This window comes from Furipterus horrens, unplaced genomic scaffold (assembly GCF_987537825.1).
Source record: "Furipterus horrens unplaced genomic scaffold, mFurHor1.1.pri manual_scaffold_2, whole genome shotgun sequence".
Taxonomy (NCBI): Eukaryota; Metazoa; Chordata; class Mammalia; order Chiroptera; family Furipteridae; genus Furipterus; species Furipterus horrens.
The window spans coordinates 78,007,146-78,027,397 of NW_028327172.1; the positions used below are offsets into that span (position 1 = coordinate 78,007,146).

At 35.4% G+C, this 20,252-nt stretch overlaps 1 pseudogene; it reads right to left on the minus strand.

The window, feature by feature from the left end:
- Positions 1-1,302: 1,302 nt before the first annotated feature.
- LOC150018870 (S-formylglutathione hydrolase pseudogene) lies at positions 1,303-6,815 on the minus strand (annotated as a pseudogene).
- Positions 6,816-20,252: the final 13,437 nt, after the last annotated feature.

Here is a 20,252-nt window from a genome sequence, read left to right on the forward strand (position 1 = left end):
TTACTTCCATTTTTCCTCTTTTTTTAATTTTTATTTTGAGAGTACATTTATTAAAGCTGGGGACGGTGAAACAAGGAAGGGCTTAGGATAGAAGAAGAAATAGAAAGAGAGCTTAGGTGGGGCTGCTTTGCTTCACTGGGAAGTCAGAGAAAAGGGGCCTTGGAGAAAGGTTCATGGGGTTAGACCAGGACAAGCTGCCACTGCTCATTGCACCCTGGTTGCAAGCCTCATGGGGTGGCTTAGAGTTTAGGAGATGCAGCCCTGTGGGCGAAGAAGCAGAGAAAGGGAAAAGTGCAGGCATGCTTCCGGGAGAGAGGGCAAGCCCATTTACTTAAAAAAAAAAAAAATCTTTCTAAGTTCTTTCACAATGTGATGCATTACCAGTAAATTTATTAATAGCTTTTGACTTTGCAGAAACAGAGTCTGACTTTTTGCTTCTATTTTTACTATAGCTTGTCAAAACATTTTTTAATTTAATAGAAGAATGAACATTTATTGAGCTCTAGTTATACTAGGCACTGTGTTTGTGAGGTAGGTTTTATTGCCCCCACTTTAAAGATGAAGAAACTGAGTCTCACAGATTTTAAGTGATTCATCAAAGACATAGCAAGGACATACTGAAAGTAATTGGCAAAGCTGGGACTTTGAATTCTTTTGATTATGAGTGTGAATTTCTCTTCCCAATACATACACACACACAAAACAATAAAATGTATTAACTTTTCTTTATGAGGTACTATGGAACTAAAGTGACATTTGTCTGGAGAAGCATCAAATAATGAAAATCTATTTCTTATGTATACTTCCTTTATATTGTAGTGTTTGGTATTAAATAGAAGTGCTGCTTCTTCTCAGTCAACCTCAGCCAGACATAAAGTTATCACAATTACTTCTCCTTAGGTGATATGTATGTGTTAATGTTGCATTGGGTTTTTCACCATCCCTGATTCTATTGGCAGCAGTATGATTTCTCTCTGTGCTCCAATTACATGTATTAGAGATGTCCAAGACAATGAGCCCTAAAAGGAACATGTTCAGAAATTTCAAGTCACTGATAGTCCGTCAAGACTGTCATTCTCTGACATTGACAGAGAATGAGGGTCAGTCAATCAATCGTTCTATCCTCACTTTTTCCCAGTGTTGTTTTTTCTTTCAGGTTTCATATCTTTACTCAGAAAGTGATTCAACATAAAATGAAACATTTTTAACATTATGAAATTCAATGGTTTGAAATCTTTTCTCCTGCAATTCTGTTTATTACCATTTTTATAATCCTAAAAAGATTCTCTTATCTGAAGTTTTTCAAGCATTTAAGTATTCTGCATGATTAGTAATAAAGATTGCAATGAAGTAGTAGTTATGATTAATAACCCTTTTGTAATCCAAAAAAGACAGGATTTTCTTTTCTGTACAGGCAGCTACAAAGTTATCAGGTAGTAACTGAACTGTCCATCTGAAAAAAACTGGTCAACCTTTCCCTTGATCTATTAGTACATTCAACTGAGAACCTAGATAGGACTTTACAAGACAGGCAGCATCAAAAGCTTCCCATTTACTTTGGTCAGTTCCCAAAGCTCCCAAATATCCACTTAGCGCTTGCCCTGCTGCCCACAGAGCACCGAATTGCAAATTGGAACAAATAATGAGACAGACTTGCATTTTCCAGGATTCCTTAAAGCAAAAATCACAGCTCCATAGCTACCCACAGAGTGGCCAAAAATAGACATTCTTTGGGGGTTCACTGGAAAATTGGCATTTATGAGCTGGGAAGCTCCTCCCTTACCTGAGAGGACATTCTGTAGTTAGTGGAGCTGTGCCAGTGTTCCAGCTCTCACCTTCTCCTTTAACTTTGCAGTCATGAGGACTGGTATCTGGAGCAATGACAGGAAAGTCATGTTCTGAGGCAGCCTGATGATGACCAGATTTTGATATAAAATTCTGTTCTGTCAAGTTAAAGCAGAGAGCCAATATGGTGCAGGTATTTTCCATTTCTGCCTTTGGTGGTCAGTTGAGAGCAAATTTCATTTTGCACTTAGTTTACTACTGTCTTGTTGAAAGTTGTTCTCAATACCCCAAAGCACTTGTTGGAAATCTGTTTCAATGTCATTCTTTTCCTGTCCAACTGCGGATTGCCTTTTGTCTGCACCAAAGTGTAGATGGTCCTCCAGTGGCAGGAAGTGAAGAAGCAGTCTGGGAGAAAAGAAGCAGTAGGAGAGAGAAGCAACAGCCAGGGCCCTCAACATTGTCCACAATTATATTGAGATATAAAGTGACATACAACACTGTATTAGTTTAAGGTGTACAACATAATGATTTGATACATGTGTACATTAGGAAATGATCACTTTACCCCTCATTTTTTAAAAATGAACATCTCAGAAACATGCGAGTTATTTAGTTATCATGTGAAGTAGCATGCAGACAAAATTTTTTTTTAAGTTTACAAATTATATGAATTTCTGAAGTATTATCTCAAAGGAGTTGGGCTATTAATTCTTGTACTTATTATTATCAGAATAAACTTCCAATTTCCAGATTGAAAAATGCTTTTCAAAAACATTTAAATAAATAAGAAAATTAACATGATCATATGCATGGTTTAATTATATAATTAGTAAAATTTAAGAGTTACTGAAGTCAGATTTCATTACTGTGCTAAGGCTCAGCGAGACATGCCAAATGAATTACTATTGTATCCAATAGGTTAACTTAAAACACGTATAGCTGATTGTGCTGATGAGTTATGATTTTTAGATTTCCATTTATAAAGCATATCAATCAGGCACTCTGATGACTGAAATAAAACTGGTAAAGACATTACAGCCACTAATAATGGGGAAAGGAATTATGTTTTATGCCCTATTCTTACTCTACGTAGATCATTACAAAGCAGGGAGCTTTCAGTCAAATTACCAGGATACAATGCTTATCTATTCTGGGTAATATCTGTAGGGATGTGCATACAAGTGTTATTTATTTGACAACTTTCAAAACCAACAGGTGGCATAAGGATAAGCAGCTCTGACAGAAGTGTTGACAATAGTGTCAAAGCAGTTTGAGCAGTTATTGTGAAGGATCTACAATATGCCCAGCATGTCAAAGTTAAGAAATGCCTTAATTCATTCACCTAGTCATTTATCAGCTGTATATTGGACATCTGCTGTTGTGGGAGACACTTTGTGGGAAGTCAAAATTGCTAAGGACATTGACTGGTAGAAAAAGTTTAGTTGTGCTAGGGGCTACAAAAAGAGGTTAAGAAAGCTTAAGAAAGAGAAGTGACCTATTTATTTCTTACCAAAGCCAGGAGAAAAGCTTAATCAATCATACTGACTTATCAATGAGGTTCTAAACTTTATTTCCCCTTTTTGCTACTTAGCATCTATTTTAATGTTGTGGTGATGCTTTATCAATTATATTGCTTAAGGGATAACAGATTTCATGTTCTCTCAAGAGCAACTGTTATGCCAACAATGTTAGGAGAGGCTTTTCCTGTGGAAAAAAAAACTATATCCTCCAGTCCTCACTTCAAATATCTATTCACAATAATTTAGGATGTGATATTTGAGTATTTAATTTGAAAATAAATATAACTTGTAGGAATACAAACAAAAGACTTATGAAATTGAAGAAAATGTATATGATTCATATACATAATCATAAAACTAAAATGTGTTTGTGCATAGAGTGTTTAAATGAAAAAAAAATATCAAGTAATCTGGGTCTTTTGTTTTTGTCTTTATGTAACGTGTGGTGTCCATTCTTTACCTGAGGAACAAAACAACCTGGATATTCAAACTTAAAACATGACTCTTATGACTCATAATTGTTGCTTGCCTTTAAATCCTATTGTCTAAAGATTGCCTCATTGGGATCATATGAATCATCACCTTGTCATCTATGTGTTGACTAGAAGGAGACCTCTTGGTTTCTCCTGAGAGATTGTTTCCCTTTTGCTGTATTCCAACATCAACATGACACTTGAACAGGATGATCACATTCCAGAGCACTGGATGATGTTTCGAGTCAGGAGACTGAATTAGGGATAATCTGATTCCATCCTACCCCTTAAATATTCCATGAGCTCTATTCAGTCTAATGATAATTGTCATAGCCCCTGGCCTTTAAGACTACAACCTAGCAGAGGAGTAGAAATCAGAGTACAGCTGAATAAAATAGGCAGGGTAGAAGGTTTACAATAAGCCAATTGCTTCAATGTCAGTCCTCTTAAACTGACACAAAGACTGACCTAAGCCAAAATATTCTCCTATTTTGGAATAGAAAATCATTTGATAGCTCCCAAGGCTTTTGTCTTTTCTTTAACATCAGAATAGATGTGTAAGGTGAGAAGAATCATGAGGCTATTACCAAGAGCTATTTTGGATTTTTTGAACTCTAGGATTCACACTAGAGCCCCCCAAATTTTCCTGATCCCTATTGTTATCTTTATAGGCAAGACTTAGTGTGCCATCATATAGATGCCACTAAAACTGTTACATGCAAAAGAAGATAAGCCCTTCCTCTCCCTGCCCAGTGTCCTCCTTTTAGATGCTCTGAGAGTACAGCATTATTTTTTAATGGAGCATCACTTTTGAGGACACAAGGAGATGGGGGGGAAAGGAAAGAAGGGGAAGGGAAGGAAGGTGACTAAGTTCTAGTCCATGGATACATAAGTGATTCAGAAAGAGGTAGAAGCTTTACCTGTTTACTATGGTCTTGTGAGCCTAGGAGATGCACATCCTGTTTGTGGACATGAAAAGCTGAGTCATCTTGCAAAGGTGCAGATGGAGCAAGGCCTTTCTTCTGCATCCCTTCTGTATTTTCTACTAACATCCGACATATACCGGAGAAGTTCTAGACAGGTTAAAAGTGCCTTGGGATTATAGTTGATTAGTGAATAGTTAAGAAGTTTATGGCATAATTTTGGGAAAACTGAAAAAGAAGAAAAGTCAGTTGAAGTAAAAGTGACCTAAACCACTGAAGCAGGATGCTTAGGAAATGGTTGTATAGATCTCACCTGTCAGAGACTGCTACAAGCTGCATCCTACCCCATCTCTTTCTTCACTTCATGTAAGCTCCCATGGGATAAGAAGGCTTAATTTTTGTTTTTAGCCTACGTATTTGTTAGAATTATAGATAAAACAAAAAATCAGAAGAGAATAATTTATTAAAATTCAGATGTGTTTAAATAGACAAAATAAGGCATTTGTCTGGGGATTTAGAGGTGAAGTGGTGTGTGTATATGTGTGTGTGTACATGCTCATATATGGGATTTGTGATCTGTTTTTGAAGGAGAACTCTTGAAAGTGCCTATGTACAAAGATGGAATTTATGTAACACATCTGTTCATGTATGACAACATTTATAGTATTTGCTGTGTGATGATTCAGTTCAATTCTTCTACCATTGGTCTCTATATTTGCACTACTCAAAGTCTCAAGTTTACTTCAAATATGGATTTGGAGTCTGAAAATACTGAGTTTATTCCGTGTATGGATTTGAAACTTCTGCATGGTCCAGGAAAGCTTGTTCTGCAACCCCACCGTGCCTCTCATTAAAAAGTTGGTGTAAAAGCTTATCCCATTGGTGATAACACTCAGTAGCCTGGCAAAAGCAAAAACTAAATAAACAAAGAAGCTACTTTGGTGGGTACTTCCAAATTCAAGTTTGTATAGAAAAAAATACCCACTGAAGATAAAACCAAATTTTGAAAATTAGAAAACAAAGGAGGAAATAATTCACTATCTGTGAAAGTTATCAGATTTAATAAATGGCAGACTTATGCATTCTCTAAACTTTCCCCCCAAAAACTTCAGCTTATAGCACTGTAAAATATGTATATTTTATTAAAGTAATTTAAGAAATAAGAAAGAATAGTAAGTATCGGAAAATGAAATACTGTAAAAAGTAGACTTCAAAATAGAGCTTCTAAAAAGAAAAATTGAAAAATGTAATTGTAATTTAAAAACTTAATTTCCTAAATAGATAATTAATGACCTAAAATATATTGTAGAACTAAGGAAATATGCACTGAATATGAATCTCAAATGGTTGAAAAAAAGGAAAATATGAAAGAGTTTAAGAGCTATAGAAGGAAGAAGAAAGATGTCCAGTGTCTATCAATAGTAGTTTTCAAAGGAGAGAATGGAGAGTGAAAGAAATGTGAAATTTCAAAAGATAATGACTGAGAATTTTCTTGAATTAATGAAAGACATGAATGTTCAGGATAAATAATTACAAAACAATTAAAATGAAAAGAAAATATTAAAATGAGATATTTTTAAAAATTACACTAACAAAATATTAGTTAAAAGAACAATGGACATAAACAAGAGTTATCAAGTTCAAAGTTGATGGACTAGAAATTTCAAAGCTGTCAGCTTAGAATTCTATCTCTAACAAAACAATCATTTAACTGAAATGGTAAAATAAGGCAAATAAATACATTTTAAGACATATCTGAAGAATTTTATCACTCACAGATCCTTACTAAAAGGCTACTCAAGGATTTACTCTACGAGGAAGTAATTTGAATGGAGGAGAAAGGAACGTGGAGGATGGAGATTTGGGAAATCAGTGAGAAGGAAGACTCTGGTTTCTCACCTCTTACCTCATTTCCTCCAGCTCTTTTTCATTCCAAAGAGCTTCTGCTTTCCTTTCTAGTCTTGCAGTAGGTTTCCCTTTATCATATCTTCCCCCATTTAATGAAATTTTCTTCTAGTTTTTATTTTTTTCCCTGGGGCACCATCTAGTTTAGCATGAATAATAGCAGGGTATTGGGGAACATGATTAATAAGGAAAACAAAAATAACCCGTTTAATATTTTTAAAACATTACTCCTATAATGTTTATATTATGTTTTGGATTATCATTGAAGTGAAAATATGACATTTTAAAACCTTGCATCCAAGATCCTCAAGGGTTCAAGGCCACTAAATTGAAAAGATCTGCTTGATGGATTTGCCCCCTTAATTCACAGTTGCTCTAATTTTTTCTTAGGAGCAGGCTCATTTTCATTATGCTTATAGGCTTGTCCCAAGCAAAAAAGCCAATATATGTTCATTTTCTTATCAAAAAGTTTTGCATTTGAGGTGAGGTTTGTGTGTTAGGCATGTTCCCATGCTGTAATTGACATTATTGTGAAAGGCGAACTTCTCCAAGAACCAACGCAACTGTGTTTAGCATGCTTTCTGGGTGTAGGGTTTATACTGGCACGCATAAGTCAATGGAGAGGTGTTTCCAGGTCCTTCCTGTTCAATCATGTTATAAATAAAAATATTCAAATGAATAGTAAAGTTATCCTATGGCTAGATAACAACTTTCACCCTTTAAGATTTGAGCAGCTCTCATTTGACTAGTTCTTTTAGATTCATTTGAAATGTTTTAGAAGTAAGATCTCACCTGCTGAATTTCTGCTTTTATTAAGCAGGAAAGGACATATTATAGATTGAAATTTAAATAATATTTAAGATTCTGTGGTCTCACAGTCTATGCTCTGTCCAGCTCCTTATATTTTTTTGTATGTAACTCATAATTTTATTTTTTTCTCAATTTTTAAAATATTTTTTCCATTACCATTTAGTCCCCTTACATCCTCCTCCCCACAGCAATCATTACACTCATCCCACTGTTGTCCATGTCCATGAGTCTTTTTTCCACAATCCCCCCACCCCAGCCCCATTAGCTATCATCTGCTCTCCACTTACGAGTCTGTCTATTTTGCTTGTTAGTTCAGTTTGTCTATTAAATTCCACATAGGAGTGAAATCATAGGGTATTTGTCTTTCTCTGACTGGCTTATTTTACCTTAGGTCCGTCTATACCAGTGGTTCTCAACCTTCCTAATGCCAAGACCCTTTAGTACAGTTCTTCATGTTGTGGTGATCCCCAACCATAAAATTATTTTTGTTGCTACTTCATAACTGTAATTTTGCTACTGTTATGAATTGTAATGTAAATATCTGATATGCAAGATGTATTTTCATTGTTACAAATTGAACATAATTAAAGCACAGTGATTAATCACAAAAACAATATGTAATTATATATGTGTTTTCCAATGGTCTTAGGTGACCCCTATGAAAGGGTCATTTGATCCCCAAAGGGGTCGTGACCCACAGGTTGAGAACCGCTGGTCTATACTGTTCTCTAGGTCCATCCATACTGTTGCAAAAGGTAAAATTTTCTTCTTTTTTATGGCCATGTAGAATTCTATTGTGTAAATGTCCCATAGTAGTTTTATGCACTCATCTACTGATGGACACTTGGGCTGTTTTCATATCTTGGTGATTATAAATAATGCTGCAATGGACATAGGGGTGCTTATGTTCTTTTGACTTAGTGTTTTGGGTTCCTTTGGATATATTAACAGAAGTGGGATTGCTGAGTCAAAAGGCAGATCCATGTTTAATTTTTTGAGGTATCTCCATACTACTTTCCACATTTGCAGATTGGTGCATTAGCCAATTTCTTCTTTTAAGTCACTTCTGTTTTGATACAGTGGGGGGGCATTGGCAATTCAACCCACAGTGAGTAATGAAATACTTATGTCAGTATAGAAAACTGGAAACACTGCTTTCTAGATAAGCCTAATAAGTTACCTAACTGACAATGCTTCAGTGTTTCTATGGAAGCTCTTCTCTAAAAGGCCATTTTTCACAATGTAGCATAGATTTCCTGGCTTGATCTGATAAAATACACTCAATGAGATAAATGTCAGGGTTCCTGTCTTACAAAAAATGAAGACAATTAGGCACAGAGAAATCAGAGACAGCAATAGCATTGTTAAAGTAAGTCATCATTTATTTTATAGGTAATCCAGAAGATTCTTACATTTCTCCAGTGGCCCTGCTTAGGTGGTAGAATGAGGTCATGTAGAGAGAGGACCAATTCACAAGGGGTCTCCAATGACATGCTGAGAAATTGACCTTAACTCTGAGATGGTTACAAAAATACATTAAAAACTCTTTTTTCTTTTTAGCTAAATAAATCTGTCTTTATAAAACAAAACATACTGTCTTCATAAAAGTGACATAGCTTATTATTTTAAATATTCATAATATAATTTTTATTTAAAAAGGGGTTGAATACACTTCTTTTCCTTTACTCCACAAAGACAAAGAAAACAGAAAAAAATGGGAAAGAAACTTTAGGGGCTAAAAAGAAAATGGACTACTGATAATTGGCTTAACAGAACCAAGAAAGGTAAAACCATAGAAATAAGGGAAGACAAAAAGTAAGTTGCTTAGCAGTGCAGAGATGCAGAAAGGCTGAAATTTGAGAGACTATGTTCTCCCCAAATCAGAAAATAGGTGAGATTAAAATAAGATAGTTGAAACTAAGAAAAAAGTAATAGACAATTATTAACTTTAGGAAAAAAAGCAAGTTATACCCAGAAGGTAATACTCATGGCTAAGCTGTGAATCATTATTTATGTGGACATTAATAATGTAAACACAGAATATCAATCTAGAAACTAATGTGCATAGTTAAAAGGGAGCAGTTTAAAAGATCTAAATATTCATCTTTTATAGTAGAAAGTCAGGAGATAACATCTAAAACTGAAAATAAGATTAGCTGTTTTAAACATGTCTTTTGGGAAACAAATATATAGGTAAATTCTAAAAGAAATAGCTAGAAGAGTTTAAAATGGCTACTCCTGAAGAGTGCAAAAAATTGGATACATATGTAAAAAGAAGAGACTCCTGTTTTCACATTGCACCTCGTAGAGCTTGGACTTGCACTACTATGATATATTTAACTTAGATAAGAGCGAATATTCCAATTATAAAAACAATAACCACACTCATCTTATGGGTTATTGTGAGGATTAAGAATAAGATATGATGGGTCGCAAGATGGTGGCAGAATAGGAGGATCTTCCTCAAACCTCCTGCCAGAAACAAACTAGAAATAAAACTAAAGAGGGGAACAGTCACCACAAAGTGAAGACTGCCTTAAGAGGAGGCTTTTAACCAAGTATAGTCAAAAACCACCTTGACACTGGTAATAAGGTTGCAGTCATGAAAGGGGCCAGTCCACTCCCATGGATGGTAGGCTGAGGTTATGGAGGGGTAGCATGGCTATGAGACCTTCTGCCTAAGGGAGGTGAAGCCTATAGCCCAAACTGGGTCCTTAAGCATGCAGCAACAGAGCTGGGATCAGCTGCCCACATAACATCCAGTGGTGAAAGACAGCAGGGTTTCTGTCCTCCAAAATGAGATGGAGCCTGCTGAAGACAAAGCACAATTTTTTGTTTGGTTTGGTTTGATTTGGTTCACAGCTTGGACTCGCTTGGGCACTTCCAAGCCCAGCACAAGTAGCAGCCACCTACAGATTGCTTTGTGGGTTATGCCAGGTGGCCTCAGATAGACCACAGGTGGTGACTTCCATTGAATGTGCCAACAGCAATCAAGGCTCAACTACAAGAGGAGGGCATACATAGCTCACACAGTGGGTGCACCTCATGCATGCAACCTGGGTGGTAGGGGAGGCAGTGCCACTGAACCCTACAAGACACCTACTACATTAGGCCATGTTACCAAGCTTGAGAAATGTAACAGCTCTACCTCATACATAGAAACAAACACAGAGAGGCTACCAAAATGAGGAGACAAAGAAACATGGCCCAAAAGAAAAAACTGAACAAAACTCAAAAAAAAAAAAAAAAAGAATAAGAACTAAACAAAATGGAGACAAGTAGTCTACTGGATGGAGTGTTGAAAACACTGGTTATAAGGATGCTCAATGAACTTAGTGAGAACATCAACAGCATTAAAAAAAAAATCCAACCTGAAATAAATGCTTCCCAGACAAGATAAAGCTAAAGGAGTTCATCAACACCAAGTCCTTATTATATGAAATGTTAAAAGGACTTCTTAGGAAAAAGAAGATCTAAACTATGAACATTAAAATGACAACAAACTTACAACTATCAACAAATGAATCTAAAAAAAAAAACACACCAAGGATATACAGGCATTGAACAACACACTAAACCACATGGACTTAACTGATATATATAGAACTTTTCACCCCAAAGAAGCAAAATATACATTCTTTTCAAATGCACATGGGACATTTTCAAAGATAGACCACATAATAGGACACAAAACAAGCCTCAACAAATTCAAGAAAATTGAAATCATATCAAGCATCTTTTCAGACCACAATGCCTTGAAACTAAAAGTCAACCTCAGAGAAAAAAAAATCAAAGACATCCAAACTCACGGCGAATGAACAACATAATATTAAATAATGAATGGGTTATCAATGACATCAAGGAACAAATCAAGAAGTTTCTGGAAACTAATGATAATGAACACACAACAGCCCAAAACCTATGGGACACAGCAAAAGCAGTCCTAAGAGGGAAGTTCATAGCAATACAGGCATATCAGAAAAGAACAGAAGAATCTCAAATAAAAAATCGAATCCTAAAGCTACAAGAACTAGAACAACAACAACAAACAAAGCCTAGGGCAAGAAGAAGGAAAGAAATCATCAAGATCAGAGCGGAATTAAATGACATAGAGACTAAACAAACAATCAAAAAATCAACAAAATTAGGAGCTGGTTCTTCAAAAAAATAAACAAAATCGACAAGCCTCTAGCCAGGCTCATCAAGAAAAAAAGAGAGAAGACCCAAATAAACAAAATCAACAAGCCTCTAGCCAGGCTCATCAAGAAAAAAAGAGAGAAGACCCAAATAAACAAAATCAGAAATGAAAGAGGAGAAATCACGACTGATACCACAGAAATACAAACAATTGCAAGAAATTACTACAAACAACTGTATGGCAAGAAATTTGACAACCTAGAAGAAATGGACAAATTTCTAGAAACATATAACCTTCCAAAACTGAATCAAGAAGTAGAAAGTCTCAACAGACCAATAACAAAGAAAGAAATTGAAACAGTAATCAAAAATCTCCCTGCACACAAAAGCCCTGGACCGGATGGCTTCACAAGTGAATTTTACAAAACATTTAGGGAAGAACTAACTCCTACCCTCCTCAAACTATTCCAAAAAATCCAAGAAGAGGGAAGAATCCCAAACTTTTTCTATGAAGCCAGTATTACCCTAATCCCAAAACCAGGTCAAGACACAACAAAGAAAGAAAACTACAGGCCAATATCACTGATGAACATAGATGCTAAAATCCTCAATAAAATATTGGCAAATAGGATCCAGCAATACATCAAAAAGATCATACACCACGATCAAGTGGGATTCATCCCAGGGATGCAAGGATGCTTTAATATTCTCAAATCAATAAATATAACACATCACCGAAACAAAGTGAAAGACAAAAATCACATGATCATATCAATAGATGCAGAAAAAGTATTTGATAAAGTACAACACCCATTTATGATGAAAACATTCAGCAAAATGGGAATAGAGAAAGCATACCTTAACATAATTAAGGTTATAGATGAGAAGCCTGAAGCCAACATCATACTCAATGGACAAAAACTGAAAGCATTCCCCCTGATATCAGGAACTAGACAAGGCTCTCCACTCTTTCCACTTCTATTCAACATAGTGTTGGAAGTCCTAGCCACAGCAATCAGACAAGAAAAAGAAATAAAAGGCATCCAAATTGGGAAAGAAGAAATAAAACTATCAGTATATTCAGATGACATGATAGTATACCTAGAAAACCCTATAAACTCCACTAAAAGACTACTCAATATAATAAGTGAACTTGGCAAAATAGCAGGGTACGAAATAAATATACAGAAATCTAAGGCATTTCTGTACACCAACAATAAAATATCGGAGACAGAGGCAAAAAAGAAAATACCATTTACTATAGCAACAATAAAAATAAAGTACCTAGGAATAAACTTAACTGAAGAGATAAAAGACCTGTACACTGAAAATTACACAACATTGAAGAAAGAAATTAAGGAAGATACAAATAAATGGAAGCAAATACCATGTTCTTGGATGGGAAGACTCAACATCATCAAAATGGTCATACTACCCAAAGCAATTTACAGATTCAATGCAATCCCATTAAAATACCAATGACATATTTCACAGACCTAGAACAAATACTCCAAATATTCATATGGAACCAAAAAAGACCCCGAATAGCCAAAGCAATTTTGAAACAGAAGAACACAGCAGGAGGGATCATGATACCAGACATCAAACAATACTACAAAGCTACTGTGATCAACACAGTCTGGTACTGGCATAAGAACAGATATATAGATCAGTGGAACAGAATAGAGAGCCCAGAAATAAACCCAGGCCTCTATGGTCAACTAATATTTAATAAAGGAGAAAGGAACATAAAATGGAGTGAGAAGAGCCTCTTTAACAAATGGTGCTGGGAGAACTGGACAGGGACGTGCAAAAAAATGAAACCAGACCACCAACTTACACCACACACGAAAATAAACTCAAGATGGATCAAAGACTTAAATGTAAGCCATTTAACCATAAAAGTCCTAGAGGAAAACATAGGCAGGAAAATTTCAGATATCCCACGTAACAATATCTTCACGGATACATCTCCTAAGGCAAGAGAAACAAAGAAAAAAATAAACAAATGGGACTTCATCAAACTAAAGAGTTTCTGCACAGCAAAAGAAAACATCAGCAAGATGAAAAGGAAACCAACCATATGGGAAAACATATTTGCCAGTGATATCTCAGACAGGGGACTGATCTCCAAAATATATAAAGAGCTTATATGACTCAACATCAAGAAAACAAACAACCCAATTTAAAAATGGGCAAAGGACCTGCTCAACATCACTGGCCATCAGAGAGATGCAAATAAAAACCACAATGAGATACCATTTTACACCTGTCAGAATGGCCATCATCAACAAATCAACAAACAACAAATGCTGGCAAGGATGTGGTGAAATGGAAACCCTACTGCACTGTTGGTGGGAATGCAGACTAGTGCAGCCACTATGGAAAACAGTATGGAATTACCTCAAAAAACTAAAAATGAAACTGCCTTTTGAACCAGCGATTCCACTGCTAGGATTATACCCAAAAAATCCTAAAACCCTAATTCAAAAAACATATGCACCCCTATGTCCATAGCAGCCCTGTTTACAATAGCTAAGTACTGGAAACAGCCTAAATGCCCATCTGTAAATGAGTGGATCAAAAAACGGTGGTACATTTACACAGTGGAATACTATGTAGCGGAAAGAAAGAAGGAACTCCTGCCATTTGCGACAACATGGATGGAACTAGAGAGAATTATGCTTAGTGAAATAAGCCAGGCAAAGAAATCAAAATACCATATAATATCACCTAATACAGGAAACTAAAGAACAACGCAAACAAACGAACTGAATAGGACAAAGAGTAGAATAGTAATCAACAGGGGGGAAGGGGGAAGGAGAGAAGGGGGATAAGTAAGGGTGGGTTTAGTCAAAGAATATGTATAAATGACTCATGGACATGGACAACGGGGAGGGATATGATTGCGGGAGAAGGGGTGGGCTGGGGGGGAGCAAAGGGGGAAAAATGGGACAACTGTAATGGAAAAACCAAATAATAAAAGAAAAAATAAAAATAAAAATAATAAATAAATAAATAACAAAAACAAACTAAGCAAACAACTAGAACAGGAACAATACCATAAATATGGAAATCATATGGAAGGTTATCATCTGGCAGGGGCAAGGGAGAGAATAGAAAAAAAGGTACAGGGATTAAGAGGCATAACTGTTAGGTCCAAAAATAGACAGGGGGATCTTAAGAATATTAAAGAAAAAAGAAGCCAAAGAACTTATATGCACAACACATGGACATGAATGAAGGGGGGAGGGTTGCTGGAGGAAAGGGGATACCTGGTGGAGAGGGGCAAAGAGGAAAAAACTGGGACAACTGTAATATCATAATCAATGAAATATACCTAAAAAAAGAAATGAAGGCTACACTAGTTGAAATAAAACAGAATTTACAAGGAATCTACAGTAGAACCAACGAAGCCAAGAATCAAAGCAGAGATTTGGAATACCAGGAAGGAAAGAATAAACAATCAGAACAACAAGAAGAATCTAAAAAATGAGGATAGTATAAAGAACCTCTGGGACAACTTCAAGCATACTGACATTTGCATAATAGGGGTGATGAAAAGAGAGGGAAGAAAGCAAGAAATTGAAAACCTATTTGAAAAAATAATGACAGAGAACATTCCTCACTTGGTGAAATAAACATACTAGTTTAGGAAGCTCAGAGAGTCCCAAACAAGATGAACTCAAAGAGGCCCACAACATAACACATCATAATTAAGATGCCAAAGTTAAAGACAAAGAAAGAATCTTAAAAGCAGCAAGAGAAAAACAGTTAATTACTTACAAGGGAGCTCCCATAAGACTGTGAGCTGATTTCTCAACAGAAACTTTACAGACACTGTCATTTAGAATCAAATGACAGATAAAGAGCTTCCCAGACAAGAAAAAAACTAAAGGAGTTCATGACCGCCAAACCAGTATTATATAAAATGTTAAACAGTCTTTTTTGAAGAAAAAGAACAAAAATATGAAAAATAAAATGGCAATAAATATATATCTATCAATAATAGAATCTAAAAAACAAAACAAACACAAACAGAACAGAAACAGAATTCTAGATACAGAGACCATTTTGAGGTTGCCAGGTGGTGGGGAGTGTTAAAGTGAACTGGGTGAAAAAGGTGAAGGGATTAAGAAGTACCTGTTGGTAGTTACAGAGTAGTCATGGGGATGTAAAGTACAGCATAGGGAATATATGCATGACCCATGGACAGGGACAATGGTGTGGGGATTGCCTGAGAGTGTGAGGGAGCTAGGTGGAGGAGGGGCAAGTGGGTAAAAACTGTGACAACTGTAATAGCATGAACAACAAAATATAATTTTAAAAAGACATAGGTTAACTGAATGGATAAGAAAACATGACCTATATATAAGCTGTCTCCAAGAGGCCCACCACAGAATAAAATATTTACATAGGCTGAAAGTGAGGGAATGGAAAAAATATTCTGTGCAAATAGAGATTAAAAAAAAAAAAAAAGCTGGGGTAACAATACCTATATCTGACAAAACAAAGGCCATAACAAGGAACAAAGAAGGTCACTATATAATGCTAAAGGGATCAATCCAACAAGAGGCTATAACTCTTGTAAACATATATGCTCCCAATATAGGAGCACCTAAATATATAAAGAAAATCTTGGTGTACTTTAAGAAAGAGGCCAACAACAATACAGTCATAGTAGGGAATCTTAACACCCCTATGTCACCAGTGGATAGATCTTCCAGACCAAAAAGAAAAAAAGAAAAAAATCAACAAGGAAACAGTAACTTTAAATGAAACACTAGAGTGAATAAATTTCATTGATATTTACAGAGCATTTAATCTCATAACAGCAGAATACACATTATTTTCAAGTACAGATAGATCTTTCTCAAAAATAGAACACATGTTAGGAGGAAAAAAAACCCACCAAAAAACCCACCTTAACAAATTGAACAAAATGAAAGCATATCAAACATTTCTCATATCACAATGGCATAAAACTAGAAATTAACTTCAATTGAAAAACCTCAAAAACACTGAGATACATGGATCTAAATACCATGTTATTAAATAATGAATGAGTTATCAATGAGATCAAGAAAGAAATAAAAAATCACCTGGAAACAAATGAGAATGAACACACAACTAACCCAAAACCTGTGGGACACAGCAAAAAAAGTCCTGAGAGGGAAGTTCATAGTATTACATGCTTATCTTAAGAAGCAAGAAAAATCTCAAATAAACACTGTAACCCTACACCTAAAAGATCTAAAAAAACAACAAAAAACAAAGCCTGGAGTGAGTAGAAGGAAGGAAATAATCAAGATCATAGCACAATTAAATGACATAGAGACTAAACTAACAGTTCAAAAGATCAGTGAATTCAGGAGCTGATTCTTTGAAAAGAGAAACAAAATTAATGGACCTTTAACCAGACTCATCAAGAAAAAGGAGACAGAACCCAAATAAATAAAATCAGAAATGAAAGAGAAGTAACAATTGATATCACAGAAATATGAAGGATTTTAAGAAAATACTATGAATAAATACATGCAAAGAAATTGGGCAACCTTGGCAAAATGGATGCATTTTTAGAAACATGGATTCTTCCAAAACAGACTCAGAAAGAAACAGGAAACTTGAGTATACTAATAACTAATAAAATTGAAGCGGTAATCAAAATTCTCTCAGCTAACAAAAGTTCTGAACCAGATGGCTTCATAAGTGAATTTTGCCAATCATTTAAAAAGAACTAACACCTATCTTCTTAAACTATTCCAAAAAATTCAAGAGAAAAGAAGACATCCAAGCTCTTTTTATGAAGCCAGTACTATCCTAATTCCAAAATCAGATAATGACATAACAAAGAAAGAAAATTACAGGCCAATATTCCTGGTGAAAATAGATGCTAAGATTCTCAACAAAATAATAGCAAATCAGATCCAGCGATACATTAAAAAGACCATACACCATGATTAGGTGGGATATATCCCAGGGATGCAAGTTTGGTACAATATACACAAATCAATAAATGTGATACATCACATAAAGAATATAGAAGATAAAAACCACATGATCATATCACTAGATACCGAAAAAGCTTTTGATAAAATCCAGCACCCGTTTATCATAAAAGAACAACAACTTCTCAGCCAAGTGAGACTAGAGGGAATATACCTTTATGTAATAAAGGCCACATATGAAAAACTCACTATCAGTATTATACTCAATGGGCAGAAATTACAAATATTCCCCTTAAGACTGGCAACAAGACATGGATGTCTGCTTTCACCTCCCTTACTCAACATACTACTGGAAGTCCTAGACACAGAAATCAGGCAAGAAGAAGAAATAAAAGGCATTCAAATAGGAAAAGAGGGAGTAAAACTGTCATTATTATCATTATTTCTATTGAATTTAACATATTCAATAGAAAACCCTATAGAGTCCACCAAAAAACTGGAAATTGTAAACATCTGAATAATAGGGATGCCAGAAGGAGAAGAGAAAAAAGGAAGGAATTAAAAATCTATTCGAAAAAATAATGAAAGAAAACTTCTCTAATTTGGTGAAGGAAATAGACAAACAAGTCCAGGAAGCACAGTGAGTCTCAAACAAGTTGGACCCAAAGAGGACCACACCAAGACACATCATAATTAAAATGTTAAAGGTTAAAGATTAAGAGAGAATCTTAAAAGTAGTAAGAGAAAAGCAAAGAGTTATCTACAAAGGAATTCCCATAAGACTATCAGCTACTTTCTCAAAAGAAACTTTGAAGGCAAGACGGGACTGGCAAGAAGTATTCAATGTGGTGAAAAGCAAGGACCTACAACCAAGATTACTCTATCCAGCAAAGCTATCATTTAGAATGGAAGGGCAGATAAAGTGCTTCCCAGAGTAAGGTGAAGCTAAAGGAATTCATCACCACCAAGCCCTTACTACATGAAATGTTAAGGGGACTTATTTAAAAAGGAGAAGATCAAAACTATGAATGTTAACGAGCTCACAACTATCAATAACTGAATCTAAAAAACAAACAGAAACTAAGCAAACAACCAGAACAGGAACAGAATAATAGATATGAAGACCATATGGAGGGTTATCAGCTGGGAAGGGGAAGGGGGATAATGGGGGAAAAGGTGCAGGGATTTAGAAGCATAACTGGTAGGAACAAAATAGACAGGGGGATGTTAACAATAGTATAGAAAAGGTAGAAGCCAAATAAGTTACACGCACAGCCCATGGACATGAACTAAGGTGGGAGAGATTGCTGAAGAGAAGGGGGGTACTTGGCAAAGGGTGGAAAAGGGGGGAAATTGGGACAACCGTTACAACATAATCAATAAAATATACTTAAAAATTTAAAAGAAATCTGACTTTCGACCCAGTGATTGAAACCCAAGACACGAATTCAAAAGAACATATGCATCCCTATGTTCGTTGAAGCATTATTTACAATAGTCAAGTTACGGAAGCAACCCATGTGCCCATGAATGGATGAATGGATAAAAAACTTGGTATATATACACAATGAAATATTACTTGGTCATAAAATATTGAAATTTTACCATTTGCAATACCATGGATGGCCTAGAGGGTATTACGGTTACTGTAATAAGTCAGAGAAAGACAAATGCCATATGATTTCACTTATATGTGGAATCTAAAGAACAAAATCAACAAAATTGAAACAGACTCATAAATACAGAGAAAAAACTGGTGGTTGCCAGAGGGGATGAAGGATTGGGGGATTAGGTAAAAGGGGTGATGGGACTAAGAAGCACTAATTGGTAGTTACAAAATAGTCATGGAGAAGTAAATAAAGCATAGAAAATATAGTCAATAATAATGCAAATGCTATGTATGGTGCCAGTTGGGGTACTGGAAATAGTGGGAGAACACTAAGTAAAGTATATGATTGTCATCTTGGCTGGTGTGGCTCAGTTGGTTGGAGTGTCGTCTCGTAGAATGAAAAGCTGCATGTTCAATTTCCAGTCAGGGCACATGTCTTAGTTGCAGGTTTGGTCCTTGGTAGGGTGTGTATGAGAGGCGACCAATAAATGTTTCTCTCTCACATTGATGTTTCTCTCCTCTCTTCCTCCCTCCCTTCCCCTTTCTCTTAAAATCAATAAGCATGTCCTCAAGTGAAGATTTTTTAAAAAGTATTTGATTGTCTAACCACTAAGCTGTACACTGAAACCAATACAAAATAAAATTGAAAAAATAATTAAAAAAAGAAACATATGACCTACTCACTTTTTAGTATAGCTATGGACTCTTAAATCTCTTTTATTAAATAACTTAAAACCTAAAAGAAAGAAAGAAAGAAAGAAAGAAAGAAAGAAAGAAAGAAAGAAAGAAAGAAAGAAAGCAAAGAAAGAAAGGAAGAAAGAAAGAAAGAAAGAAAGAAAGAAAGAAAGAAAGAAAGAAAGAAAGAAAGAAAGAAAGGAAGGAAGGAAGAGAGAAGGCGAGAAAGAAAGGCAGAAAGAAAAAAAGAAAGAAAGAAATTCGAGTCCTAGAAGTACTGCCTCATAATAAGTGCTCAATACATGTTAATTGTTTCTATTATTGTTGATATGAAACTATTCTAACTGTTAATCAATAAAGTACAAAGAAAAAGCAATGAACTAAAAATCCCAATACCTAATAATAGTGTTAATATTGAGTTACCATTATTTTAAATATATTTCCATCTCTGTATACAAATAGAAGAA